Source organism: Hemiscyllium ocellatum, unplaced genomic scaffold (assembly GCF_020745735.1).
Source record: "Hemiscyllium ocellatum isolate sHemOce1 unplaced genomic scaffold, sHemOce1.pat.X.cur. scaffold_234_pat_ctg1, whole genome shotgun sequence".
Lineage (NCBI taxonomy): Eukaryota > Metazoa > Chordata > Chondrichthyes > Orectolobiformes > Hemiscylliidae > Hemiscyllium > Hemiscyllium ocellatum.
The window spans coordinates 909,762-925,256 of record NW_026868059.1 but is presented as its reverse complement, the minus strand read 5'-3'; positions in this window follow the sequence as shown (position 1 = coordinate 925,256).

Sequence of the window (15,495 nt, the reverse complement as noted above, 5' to 3'; positions counted from 1 at the left end):
AAGAATGAACTAAGAGAGATAAAAGTGTGCATGATAAAGCCTTGGCGGGTACGATTAAAGTAAAACCTGAGAAGTTCTACACTTATGTGAAGAACAAGAGGATGGCCAGAGTGAGGGTAGGGCTGATCAGGGATAGGAGAGGGAACTTGCGCCAGGAGTTGGAGGAAGTAGGGGAGGTTCTTGATGAATGTTTTGCCTCAGTATTCACTCATGAGAGGGACCTTGATGTTTCTGAGGACAGCATAAAACAGGCGGATATGCTAGAACAGGAGGATGTGCTGAAAAATTTGAGAAACACATGGATAGATAAGTTTATTTGGCCAAACAGGATATGCCCTAGGAGACTATAGGAAGTGAGAAGAGATTGCTGCGCATTTTGCGATGATCTTTGCATCCTCACTGCCCATGGAGTCGTGCCAGATGGCCAGTGGCAGGAGGCTGGAAAAAATATTCACTGGTTCAAGAAAGGGAATAGGGATAATCCTGGGAATTATTGGCCAACCAGTCTTATACCAGTGACGGGCAAAGTATTGGAAAGGATTTGAGAGACAGTATTTATGATTACTTGGGAAATTATAAATGATTAGAGACAGTCAACATGGCTTTTGTGAGGAGCAGGTCATGCCTCATAGATCTTATTGAATTCCTTAAGGATGTGACAAAACATGTTGATGAATTAGAGCAGCACATATATGGATTTAACAAGGCGTTTGAAAAAGTTATCCATGGTAAGCTCATTCACAAAATAAGGAGGCATGTCTTAAAGGGAGATCTGGCTGTCTGGATACAGAATACAGAAGGTGGTGGTAGATGGAACAGGTGCAGCCTGGAGCTTGGTGACCAGCTTGATGATCTGTTCTAGCACCCTGCTCTTTGTGTTTTTTTTTTTTTACAAGAGAATTGGATGACGAATTGGAAGGGTGGGTTCATAGGTTCGCCAATGGCACGAACTTTGGTGGAGTTGGTGGTTAATATGGAGGGCTGTTACAGGTTGCAACAGGACATTGACAGAACTGAGCAGATGAGTGACACATCGAGATAAATCTGGAACTGCGGGATCTTGTTGTCCATGTCTATAGATTCTCAAATTTGCCATCCAGGCTGATGCTGTTGTTTAGAAGGCGTATGATGTGTTGGCTTTCACAGCTGGGGAGATCAGTTTCAGAGCTGTGAGGTTTTGCTGCAGCTCTATAATCCCACCGTTTAACCACTGTGATGAAGTTGAATGCTGTTCTGCATTGAGAGGCTTGCAAGTACTTGTCATATGACTAGTTAATATTTTCAGAGTGTACTGGACAATTGAAACCATGTAACATTTGGCTGTGAAACAGATATTTTGAGCTTTGGTTACTCTTTTGAAACCTATTCGAATTTAAACAATCAAGTTGAAATTATGTACCATTATACTAAACCCAATCGATTTTAAATTTAGTGTTTTGTCAATATCAAACCAAAGAGATAAGCTGATGTTGATGGAGTAAAGAGGCACGCATTTTGAAAGCTAGACAGAGAGTAAACTACCATCGTGTGAGAGTCTGCCATGAACAACATTCTCTGTGCAAGATAATTTTTTGGACGAAAAACTCTTGCATTAAAAGACAGAACATGACCCAAGGAGATATTCAGTGGAAAGAAGGAGGACATTGGAGACTGCAGCCACTCTCTGGTTTATGTAATTTTAGCACAGTCTTTCTTTAATTGGAAGAGTATATTGTTCAAGATGGAAGAAGTTAACAAACAGTTCAGAGAAAGCGAAGCTTAGAGTTGGGAATAACTGTTGTTCAATGTTCACTTTTAGAATTAAGGAATGCCTTGATATTATTTTCTATTAAGTATTGGAATTTGCGAGCTCTCTGTCAATCGACTTTAACAGATTATGAGCGAGGTGAGCTTTTCTGCGTGTTTGGTTTCATTAGCAGAAAGGTTCATCGCCGTGTCATAACACTACACCTGTAATACCATGTTGTGGTCACCTCATTAAAGGAAAGAGGTGGAAGCTATAGAGAGGATGCAGAGAATTACCTATGGAACGGCAGAAAGATTGACACAAGCACCGAGTGAAATATTGAGAAAGCTACCACGTGTAAAATAAACAGTGGCAGATTCCGATGTCTATATAAACGTCAGTGAGTGTAGTGCGTCTGTTTTGACGACAGGGTATCTGTGTGTGCATGTGCATCTGTGTATCAGTATTTGTCTTTGTGTGCCTGTATTAGTATATGTGCTACTGCATCAGTCTCCGTGTGTGTTTCTGTGTATCTATATTCATCTCTGTGTGTCTCTGCATGTCTGATTTTGTCTCTGTGTGTATCTGCGTTTCTGCATTCATCGCTGTGTGTATTGGAATGTCTTTATTTCTCTCTGTGCCTAACTGCGTGCCTGTATTTGTGTCTGTGTGGATCTGCATGTCTGTATTCGTCTCTGTGTGTATTTGACTGTCTGTATTCACTCTCGTGCGTATCTGTGTGTCTGTATTCATCTCTGTGTGTATCTGTGTGTCTCTATTTGTCTCTGTGTATCTCTGTGTGTATCAGCGCGTCTGTTTTCATCTCTCTGTGTATCCGTGTGTCCTTATTCATCTCTGCGGGCAACTGTGTGACTCTATTCGTCTCTGTGTGTATCTGCGTGTCTCTGTGTGTATCTGCGTTTTGTATTGTCTCTGTGTGTACCTGCTTGTCTGTATTCATCTTGCGCGTATCTGTGGGTCTCTATTCGTCTCTCTGTCTACCTGTGTGTCTCTGTATGTATCTGCATATCTGCATCCGTCTCTGTGTGCATCTGCGTGTCTGCATTCATATCTGTATCTGCGTGCCTGCATTCGTCTCTATGTCTATCTGCATGCCTGTATGCATATCTGTGTCTGAATGTATGTGTTCGTCTGTATGTCTATCTGCATGCCTGAATTCATCTGTGAGTATGTGTGTGTCTGTATTCGTCTCTGTGTGTATCTGCGCGCCTGTGTTTGTCTCTGTGTGCACCTTTGAGTCTGTGTTCATCTCTGTTTGTATCCTTGTGTCTGTATTCATCCCTGTGGGCATCTGTGTGATTCCATTCGTTTTTGTGTATCTGCGTGTCTATATTTGTCTCTGTGTGTATCTGCGTACCTGTATTCATCTCTGTTGTGTATCTGCCTGCCTTTATTTGTCTCTGTGTGTATCCTGTGGCCTGTATTTGTTTCTGCGTGTCGCTGCACGTCTGTATTCGTCCCTCTGTGCGCCTGTGCATCTGTATTCATCTCTGTGTCTCTGTAGTTGTCTCTTTGTGTATTTGCTTGGTTTTCATTGCTGCGTTTTGTCTGCGTGCCTGTATTCGTCTCTGTGTGTATCTGTGCGTCCATGTGCACAGCGGATCTGTCAGCCTCTCTGGTGTTTATAGTGATGCAATGTCCCCTCTGCTGGACTTCACACACCTCTGCGTTGACAGCACTGCAGGGTGTCAACCATTTGGGATTCAGTCTTGGAGGGAGGGGGAGGGACGCAGCTCATAGCGCCATCCAAACTGACAGAACCATCTGCACACTCACACCCACAGTTTGGTATATGGAGGATTGTAATCGTACTGAGGACCCTTAGAGTGGAGAATGTCCATGTAAAGTTATGTCTATGGTCGCTCTGCAGTGTGGAAGTGGTTTGTCTTTGAAGATTATTCATGACACAGAGTGCACAAATTAAAGAGTATTTCCACCGCAAATGCATCCAAGCAAGGTTGACGGAACCATTTGTAAGTCGATGCAGAGAATATATTGCACGTTCATTATCTTGAAATGTTTTACCATATACTCCTACAAATTATAATGAGAAAAGATTGAAAAGTCCTGAAACTGACAGTGGTGGTGATAATATCTCAGGAACGTATCGCTAGGTATCAGACGAAACTGCTATGTGCTTCCAAAGATGTTATTTGAAAAACCAAACAGCCGTGCAATGTGAGAGATTGACAGTATTTGATGTCCTCTGAAAGAAACAAAAATCTGACACTAGTGCAAAGGCATGGGGAGGCGAGCAGAGGGTGGCATTGTATAACTGTAAACTTATCAGGGTCAGGCGTAGCGTGTGGGGGGTGGTGAAGAGTTGATCTCAATTTCAATGGATTTACCCCAAAAAATGGCAAGACTCGTCTCACGGAGATACACACACAAACATACACAGACACGTTAAACACACAACACACATACATGCTGATATGGACACACAAAAACAAAACACACGCACTCCTGCACACAGTTTCTTTAAGATAAGTTGAATAAGCTTTTCATTAATTTGGGAATCAATGATTATTTGGCGAAGGTAGTAGAATGTAGGTGAGAAACATTTCAGCTGTAATCAAATGGCACAGCAGATCCAATGGGCTAAGTGGCCTGATTCTGTTCCATTTTCCCATTTTCAGGAGAAAGTCGCTTTCAAAGGTTGAATTTGAATGCAGATTACAGGGTTTAAGGTAGGATTCTTGGCAGTGTGGAGGAACAAAGGGATATTGGGGTCCATGTCTATAGATTCCTCGAAGTTGCCAAAGCCTTCAAGGTGATAGGGCTGTTAAGAATGTGTATGATGTGTTGGCTTTCATAAGCTGGGGAATTGATTTAAGAACTGCGAGGTTATGCTGCAGCTCCATGAGGCCTGATTAGACCACACTTGGAATGTTGTGTTGAGTTCTGTTCGCCCCATTAAAGAAGGATGTGGAGGCTTTAGAGAGGGTAAAGATGGGAGTTACCAGCACGTTACCTGGCCTGTAGGGTATGTCTTATGAAGAAGGTTTGAGGGAGCTTTAACTTTTCTCATTAGAGTAAAGAGGAATGAACAGTGACTTGACAGAGGTGTGCAAGATGATGAGAGGCACCGATAGAATAAATAAGTAGAGTCTTTTTCATAGGGTGAAAATGGTTAACACGAGGAAAACATAATTTTAATGTGATTGGAGGAAGGTTTGGGGGATATGTCAGAGGCAGGTTGTTTACAAAGGTAGTGATAGGTGCATGGAATGCACTGCCAGCAGTGGTAGTAGAATCAGCTACATTAGGGATATTCAAGTAACTCTTGGATAAGCACATAGATGATAATAGGATGAAGGCTCTGCAATTTAGTTTAATCTTAGAGTAGGATAAAAGATCGGCACACCATTGAGGGCTGAAGGGCTCTTACTGTCCTGTAATGTTCGATGTTCGCTGTTCTAATTTCTTGAACTCCTGTGAAAATATTGTACCTGGAATTCCTTTAACTTCAGTAGAGGTTAACCTGGTCAGTATTTGATTGTCGAGGGTTAATGGAAATTTGACGAGGTTTGTGGGGGGTGGGGGAGATGGTCTATATTTGTTCGTAACTGTTGTGTCAAAAGGATGATGATTGGTTTGAGGGGAACTCATTTTGATAATAAGAGCATTCCTATTTCAGACTGGGAAAGGGATGTTCCTTTCTCTTTAGGATGATGCGATCTGTGTTCTTCTCATGCCCAAGGAGCAGTGAAGACTGGGTTCATGAAAATACTCAAGGATGAGTTAAATAGATCGTTGTTGAACAAGAGAATCAATGTTTGCTGGAAACAGACAGGAAAGGGATGCTTAGTTACAATCACATCGACAATGTCCATTCTGAATTGTGCAGCAGGCTCGAGGGGCTGAATGGCCACCTGCTGCTCTTGCTTCATGTGTTGTTCACTCACTCAACCCCGCGATGTTGTTACAGGAGGTGAGGAAGATCACATTCAGCCATTCAGGATCGAATCAATGTCACATGAGGAGACCTTTCTGCCCTCTAAGGATTTACAAAGAATAGGATGAAGCTCTTCAGTCATTTGAGTGCATTACGCAGCACAAGAGGTGGTCGCACCTACTTTCTAGGTTGCTACACAGGAACAGGGGAGTCTGGGTAACTATCCGGAAATAGATAGTCAGGAGAAATGTGAGTGTTCGGGTTGGAAATCTTTAACTTGGTGAAGTGCCTCAGAGATCAGTGCAACATCAAAAGCTATTTAGAAGCTGTCAATGATTTGGGTGTGGGGACTGATTGGATGGAACTCAATTGGCTCAACTACGAAGGTTCAATAAGATGTCAAGTGGAGGTACAGAGTCTGTAATGTGATATAGACAGGGAAGGTTAGTGTGCAAACCTTCAGCAGAAACAGGATAACATGGGCTACCGAAGTTTGTGCTGTGGCCGAAGGGTAAAACAACAGTAAACTAATTAAATGAAGAGTGATCACAAAACTCAGTTGTACAAAGGCATTTGGTCACCCTGGTACATACATCACACGGGGTTAGTATGCAGATGCAGAAAGTAATTAGGATAGTATATGGAATGATTACTTCATGAAAAGGCTATCCGAATGTTTTACTGCATCTGTACAGGGGATTTCTGAGTCAGCATCTGATGTATTGTGGGCTGTGATGATTCCATAAACTGAAAAATAATATACTCAGTAGCTTTAGAAGCTTTGCGAAGATGTTTCACTGTACTTGCTCTTGGAAAGAAGGCCTTATTCTGTCATACAGAACGGAAACAGACCCTTCGGTGCACCATGTCTATGCTGACCAGATGTCCTAAATTAATCACGTTCCATTGCCAGCACTTGGCACATATCCCATAAAACCTTCGTGTTCGCTCAAATAGCTTCATTCAAATGGCTTTAAATACTGTAGCTGTCCAACCTCCAACATTTCCTCTGGCAATTCATTCTATACACACTGTGAGAAGTTTCAACTTTTGTCCCTTTTAAATCTTTCTACCCTCACCTTCAATCGATGTGCTCTTGTTTTGGATGCCCCAAGCTAGGAAAATGTTCTTGGATCTTCACCATTTCCTTGCTCCTCGTGATGTTATAAACCTCTATAAGGCGAGAACACTTCAGGATTGAGAACGAGAGGCGTTCGGATTGAACCATATAAGATATTGAGGAGAGTGTATCTGGTGCATAGCCTATGGACATTTTCTCTGGTATGGGAGTCTAGAACTGAGGATTCAAATTTAAGAAAACAACATGTATATGTTATATACTCTTTTCATAATATAAGAAAACAAATACTATGAAGACATTTTTTTATTGGACAAAAATATGAGGTCACATACAAATGCATCTTCATTAAAACTCCTACACGGAGCAGAGAACAGGGACAGAGTCATACAGTTCCGAGAATGTTCAAGGAGGCCTCACGTGGTTCAGTTTGATCTTCAGATAACATTATTGCATGTTTCTGCTCAGAGATGGAAAAAATGCAACATGCTGGAGAAGCCACTGCTTATTGCTCCCTTTCTTTCCTTGTTCCTTCTCGCAGCAAAGTATGAGAGGTGAAAACCGTTCAGTCATCTTTATCATTCATGTAGGATTACTGTTGAGGAATCATTGGCATCTCCCTACTGCCAAATCAAAGGTAATTCAGCCAAATCCGACTGTTCCAGGAATAAATCCTGCTTGTGTGAGCAGAGCAACCTCAGAGGCAGTATAACATTTAATTATTTTACTTTTGTCTTGAGTTTAACTATTGCTTGGACGAAGCTCTTTCAAGCTGATATTTTGCAGCTTTTTTTCCTGGTTGTATTTCGGCATGTGTATGTGTGTGTCTGTGTGCACTTGCGTGTATGAGACACTGTGTATGTCTTAGTGTGTGCGTTTGTGTGTATGCACAGACTGCATCTCAGTATGCGTTCAAAGATTAATGTATATATTTGTCCAAACTCTTTGCCATTAATTTTTCATCTTAGCTTTGAGTAACTTTGCTTTGGTGAATTAGTTTTGCAAATGTAAAATATCGAACTGACTTGTCCCCAGCAAAGAAGCTGACCTAGTCTGAGACTTATATCATTGGTCATAACACCAACCGGGTTACATTTAAAATTTATCATGATCAATGGAGGAACGGGACGAGAAAATGAAAGAGTGGTCCGTCCAACCCCAGTCTGAACATGGATGAGGAGAATTTCACAATGGGTTGTTTGAGTGGGAATGCTCTTCCCCAGAGGTTTGTGGTGCCTGTGTGTTTGCATTTAGTCAAAGCATTTAGATATTGGGCAGTAAAGGACAATGAACTACAGATATGGAAGTGGGGTTGAGGACACATCCAGATCAGCCACGACCTTACTGCCTAGTTGAGAGGGCTTAAAGTGTCTAATGACACACTCCTACTTCTCAGTCGTACGTTCCTATGTTCCATTCAGTTCCTCACAACTGCAAGACAGGAGCATTTGGAGTTCATTTATTCCGATAACCTGGTGCACAGAAACAGAAGAGAACATTCACTGACTGAAGACTCGAGAGTGTAGCGCTGTAAAAGCACAGCAGGTCAGGCAGCATCCGAGGGGCAGGAGAATCGCCGTTTCTGAGCATCAACTTCTGCCAGAAACGTAGTTTCAACAGAATACAAGGACGCTATTCAATCCATTGAAACTATTGGATAAGAATAGGGATAGCCCATTCAGACCCTCCTGTCTATTACATAAGGAGGGAAGGAATGTAGTCAGCACATCGAGATGTTAAACAGGAACCGGAGTCGCCAAGTCAGGTCCTTGAGCTGCTTCCAGATGACCAGGAGTTGGCCATTCAGCCTATCGAACCACGTGTACAGAAATAGGAAGATGTCTTTGATGCCCCAACATGACAAAGAGTGAATCAGAGTCTACACTGATAGACTGCTCTATCTTGTTCCTACTGGTTCCTTTGCTCGTGGTACATATGTGTCACTTTAACTTGATTTGCTGAACGTGAGAGGGAAAAGTGAATGGTTTGTGTCAAGTCTCAAGGAAATGCCTTCTATCTCCGAGAAGACATTATTGTACTCCTATAGAGGTCAGAAGCTGGTGGGAATGACGAACTATTTCAGGAGTAAGGCATTAAGACTGCTGATAGATTTATGAACAGTGCAGAGACGCACATCAACTGCACATTGAGACGGTGAGAATTCATTCAGAGCCTGGAGATCCCTCTCAACCAGCATGGGGTCTCCACACTGAAATGTGAACTATTGGGAATTACATATCATGGGGAAAATGCAATTTCTCATAAAATCAACATCTTTTTTCTGGACATAATAAATGTTAGTCCATAACCCTCAAGTTTAAATGTAATCGCTTGTTATTCTCTCGCTGTGCTACGTATTTAGCTGGATTATATTCTCATAACTTTTATCAGTTAATCATCGTTTACACAATGTAATTCAATAATTTGCTTGCAAAGGTGGACACATCTGATTGCACAGTTTGTATGCCTTTTTTTTTTATATTTGTTGTAGCCTTAGCACAAAAGTACATGTTTCGTTTACTGAACAGCATTAGGCAACGATCTGTGTGGCGTTTGCACATTGTCTCCGTGTCTGTGTGGGTTATCTCCGGGTGCTACGATTTCCTCCCACAGTCCGAAGATATGCAGGTTAGGTGAATTGGCCATACTAAATTGCCCATAGTGTCAGGGGTGAATAGAAGGTAGGGAAATGGGTCTGGGTGGGTTACTCTTCGGACGGTCGATGTGGACTTGTTGGGCCGAAGGGCCTGTTTCCATGCTGTATGTAATCTATAAAAAAGTGACCTGTTTATCGGGATTCAAGGGTCAGACACAGTATGTATTTTTAATGGGCTAAGAAACAGAAAGGAATAGAAGGCAGTGACCGTGGAGACTGATGAGGAGAAAAGCTACATCCCCCCAGTCCCCAATGACTTCTTGATAGACAGAATATAATCAAATGTAGAGAAAGAAACAGAATATATTCGGAAGAAGGAATTGCAATTGACAGTGTAAATAAAACAGGATAATTTGAAATGAAATGGCCGAACAATGATGATCAATGTGTGTGTGTGTGTGTGTGTGTGTGGCTGTGTGTGTGTGTCTGTGTGTGTGTGTGTGTGTGTGTTGTGTGTGTGTGTGTCTGTGTGTCTGTGTGTGTGTGTGTCTGTGTGTGTGTGAGGGTGTCTGTGGGTGTGTCTGTGTGAGTGAGTGAGTGTGTCTGTGTGTGTGGGTGGGTGTGGATGTGTGTGCGTGCATGCGCGTGTGCAGATTCATAAGACTGTTCATATGTGTGCACCATATTCAGAATGAACAAGAAAGATATATTTAACAAAAATGATGCAAGTGGTGTACAAAATTTATAAAACATTAACATGTTATTTAGTCTTCAGCTGAGGTGTTATGTTCTCCTTCTATCAATGTACACTCTGCCTCCTGCCTCCTCCTTGCATTCCCAGACCTAATCTCTAATTCTTATCAGGATGTATGTTATAAATTCCTGCTTCTTGTGTTCCAATTTATTTCATTTAATTGGGAAACATATACATTGGCCTGCTGGGTTCTGTAAACAGCTATTGCCTGTCATGTTGCTTTAGATAAAAGTTCTGGCATCAGACCCATATTTCAACATATTAATCTGTTGCACACACACTGTACAAAGGACCACAACACACAGGACTTATCAAACCAAATACAGAAGTACACCTACATCTATCAGTCATGTAGACTTCTCTACTTTTATATCTCCATGTCTATATTCTCCCTCTCTCTCTCTGTCTCTCGATTTCTCTTTTAATCTAATTAATAAATCGTTGAATCGCTCTTTCTGTCCCATGCCTCAGACTTCCCTCCTTCTGTTTACATCTTTTGCTCACTTTTGAATGTGATGTCTTATAAGTGAGTAATGTAACTATAAGACATGAGGGAGCAGTTGGCCAGAGTTAGTTGGAAGAGAAGCTGAGCACGGGAAGATGGTGAATCAGCAATGGCAGAGGTATCTGGAGGTAATTCAGCACCACATCAGAAACTCATCCCAAGTAAGAAGAGCAATATTCAGCAGAAGACAAGTCAGCCGTGAGTGATAACAAACTCAGGAAATAATAAAACAAAAGAAAATACACACAACGTTGTGAAAATTATTGGGAATCCAAGGGATTACGAAGTCTACAAATTCCAGCACGGATAACTAATAACCGCAAATGGGAGGAGAGGGTGAAATATAATATTACGGTTCTTAATCATGTAAAAGAATAATGAAAGCGATTATTAGATAGATAACAAGGAAGACAGGGAGTAAAAAAAAACAAAGGACTGTTGGAAAATGAGGCTTGAGTAGTTATGGGAAGCAATGGAATGGCAGAGGAATTGAATAGATACATTACATCAGTCTTCACGGTGGAAGACACCAGCAAAATGCTTGAACTTCAAGACAGTCAGGGTATAGAGGTGAGTATACTGACCTCAGTAAGGAGGAGGTGCTGGGAAAGGTGAAGTTGAATCAATCGGCGAGACCAGTTGGACAACAGCTCATAGTTCAAAAGAGATATCGAAAGTAATTGTGGAGGCATTGCTGGTGATCTTTCAGGAAACTTTGGAGTGAGGGAGGACTGGTAAATGTAACCTCCCCGTTTAACGAGAGAGGGACACAGAAGACAGGAAATTATAGAAGGACTTATTGGATCTTTGGGCTTATGAATAGATGTGTGGAATATAAGAACAAGGAAGTTGTGAAGTATATTGGAAATGGTGTGATTAAGCTACAGCATAGCAAGAGTTACGTTTAAAATGCCATTGTGAACATCAAAGATGAAAGTCCGGTTAAAACAAAGGAAATCGGTTCGAAGCAGACAGGAGAATTAGTGACAAAAAGACTGTTTCCTAGATCCTGCAGTGAGATGTTGAGATAAACTTGTCAGTAAACAGACAACAAGGAATGCATGAAAAGCACAATAAAATTTGTTGCTGATAAGGTCTCAACGTGCAACAATGTAGCCAATACATATGAAGCTGAAAAAGCAAAGCAAGTGAGACAGTATCCGAGGAAGAGGAAAGTCAACGTTTCAGGCTGAAAGACTTCATCAGCATTGGGGTGAGTGAAGGGGAACCGCGAAGTAAATAGAGGGAGGGGCGTGGGGCTAGTGGAAGGGTAGGTGGAATGGCGATAGGGGGATGCAGGCAGGGAATTATTGTGATTGGTCGGTGGGAAGGGGGCAACAGATATATGAATGGGAAGGTGGACAACTTTGGTCAGGTCAGGGAAGGGGACATAGGGTAAGGCTGTGGGTAGAGAGACTTTGAAGCCAGTGAAATCAATATTGAGACCATTGAGCTGTAAGGTCTCCAGCTGAAATATCAAGTTGTGTTCCCCAGTTTCTGTTTGGCTTTACTCTGAAAGTGGAGGAGGCCAAAGATGGACCTGTTGCTGGATGAACACGGGGAGGGGAGTGATTGAAATGGATGGCAACTGGAATGCTGGGTTTCTTAAAGCGTGCAGAGAGCAGATGCTCCATGAATATTTCACTGAGTCTCCCTTTCATCTCCACAACATAGAGGAGACCACGATGGGAGTTGGAGGCGAGCTCGGTGGGCCAGGATCAGTCTCTGTGTGGAGCATTAGTGCTCTGCACGAAACAAACAACCCGACTTTCCAGTTACCATTCATTTCAATTTCTACTCCCACTCGCCCGGCGACATGCCCATCCTTAGCCTGCCCACTGTCAGAGGAACACTACCTGAGAGTTTACCTTTGAAGCTGATAGCCCAAAGGCCTCAATATTGATGAAGCCGCTTCAAACGCCGTCCACCCACAGCCTTCTCCCATGTCTCTTTTCCCTGACCAGACACACCTGTATCTGCTCCATCCTTCCCACTGACCAATCACAGTAACCTCATACCTGCTTGTGCCTACCACCACCATACCTACCCGCCACCCTTTCATATCCCATCACTCCATTTCTGGGCTCCCCTCCTCCTCATCAATCCTGACCAATTGATCCAAGATCAAAATAGTGCCTTTGTTGCTCCTCTGATTCTGTCTGGTCTGTTGTGTTTATCCAGCTCCAAGTTTATTAACTCTGGCCTCCCGCACCTGTAGTACTTCCTCTCTCCAAGCTGTGGAACTAGGTGGTCTACATATAAGAAGAAATAAATTTGGACATTTGAAAAGATCGTGGATACATTCGTTATTTCATAACAACCCAATACACAACTTCCAGATGAAGCAGCATTTCATTTGCACTCTTTCAATCCAGATTCGTCATTGCTGCTCACAATGCAGTCTCCTTTACATTGGGGAGACCAAAAAGAAGCTATTTTGAGGAACACTCCACTCTGTCTGTGGGAATAACCCTGACCTTCTCATTACTCCCCATTTCAATAACGTACCTTGCTGTCATGCTAACATTTCAGTCCGGGGCTGCTGTAATGCACCAGTGAAGCACAACTCAACCTCGAGTAACACTTCACTTTAGACCTTGGTACGTTCTATCCTGAATGGGTCTTTATTCAATTCCATACTTCCACAGACTGACCGCATTCTGGCTGTTCTCCATTCTTCACACATTCTTCCTCCTGGTCTCCCAATGAACTTGCCCTGTTTGTGAATTGTTTGCCTTGCACTTAATTAAGGAACTCTTTCCCCCCCTTCACAAACTAATTAATACTCATTTTACATTTGATTCCCTTTTACCAGAAATAAAAGTCAATTTGTCAGTGGCATTACTCCTCCACACCATCTTGTTTCCCGTCACCCCTCCTCTACCTCGGTCAAGGGAGTTAAAAGCTAATTTTCCAATCCTTTTCTGTTCTGAAGAGGAGTCACACTGGACTTGAAATGCTAACTGTGTTTCTCTGTCTCGCAGATGCTGCCAGATCTGTTGTGTTTCACCAGAAATGAAAAAAAGCACATTTTCAATTAAACAAATAACTCTGGATACTTGAAATCTGAAACGAGAACAAAAAAAAAAACTGTGAGCCTTGGAGAATGGTCAGTGCACCCAAACGACTAAGTCTGCTTTCACTCCACGGATGTTGCCAGACCTGCTTAATTTCTATAGCAATTTCTGCTCTTCACCACCATTCAAAGACAAGTGTCAACATGGCTCAAACGCCTCGTTCAACCTGGAGCGCATATACCGGGAAGTGAAAGATAACGCAAGGTATCCAGTTTCCGTGTCTCTGAAATGACGTAAAGCTGGCATTCCTGAAACTACAGAGTTCTTACTGTTATTCAGGGAGAGAAACAGAGGGACACGTATTCACTCTAAACACAGAAGGTAGCGCATACTGGAAGGGAAAGGATTCAGATGATTATGTTAAAGGGTGTTGGGCAATGAGACAAATTGTAAGTGTGACACCATGGAGAGACCCTCAGTAGAATGAGAATATAAAATTGGAAGTGTGCCACATCAGAAACCAGAGTAGGCCACGGAGTACATGGCTGTTGGCTGAGTGGGACTTGGTGTGAACTGGGGGCAGAACTTTATTGGAGATATTGCAGCTCAAACTGCGTGTTCCATGTGATGCTGTAGACCACAAGAGCAACAGAAGCAAAATTATATTCAACCATAATCTGTAACTTTTTGCCTTGGATTATCCCTCAGTCTACCATTACCAATAAGTGAAGCTATGTTTCAGCGACGAGTGTGGTGAACATGCCAGGGGCAGAAATATGTGCACCTAAAACTGATGGCAAACCACACTTGACTGTTTACATTGCAAACAGCATAACTACCGTCTGATAGGGAGGGCGGACTGATTGCAAGACCAACAGATCAGTTCGAAGTTCTACAGTCCTGCCACATCCAGTCGTTAATGGATTAAACAACTCACATAAGGAGAGGACCCAACACATGTCCTCCTCCTTAATAATGGAGCAGCTCTGCACATCAGTGCAAAAGACAAGCATGTAATTATCTGCGACATACTCAGCCAGAAGTTTTGAGTCAATGATCTACCTCGCCTCGTCGGGATGCCCACAGAATTACAGATGGCAGTTTTCAAACAATCTGATTCGCTCTATGTGACATGAAGAAACATATGAACACAGTAGATATGACAAAGGCAATGGACAACAAGCCGTGTTCCTGGGGAAAATTGTTTCATTCCAGTTCCAACTCTGACATCTATATGGCAATGTGGAAAATTACTCAACTATGACAAGTCCCTTAAGAGGAGAATAATTACAGTATGACCAACATCACCCCCTCAATTACATAATGACAGTCAAATTGTTGGGAGTTCTTTTTGACAGAGTTGTCAAGCAGCGCAGAAATAAACTGCTCAGTGTGGTTTGCGATAGGTTACTATATGGAGATGGAAATGTCATTGGATTTCTAATCCAGACCAGGCTAATGCTCTGGCAGCTGGTGGAAGTTAATAGCAATTAATAAAATATAGAGATCTAAAATCTTGAGTCAGTAATAATGAACTTGAAGCCAATGTCAATTATAAACACCAATTTGCTTCCCCAATGTACTTTCAGGAAGTGAATCTCCCGTGTTTTCCTGGTCTGGCCTAAAAGTGAATCCAGACACACTGACATGTGATAAAATCTTCAATGGTCTCTGAAATGGCCAAACATGACACTCAATTGTATCAGACTGCTCCGACGTCTTAAAGGATAAAACTGGTCAGAACATCTGGCATCAGCTTCTGCATTAGAAAAGCGAAACACAGGCCTGTCAACATGCAGAGACCTCCTTCCTAACATCTGAGAGCTTGTGACAACATTGACAGTGCTTATCCACAGATTACATAGAAACTTCGGAAAAGGAGTAGGTCATTCAACAGAGT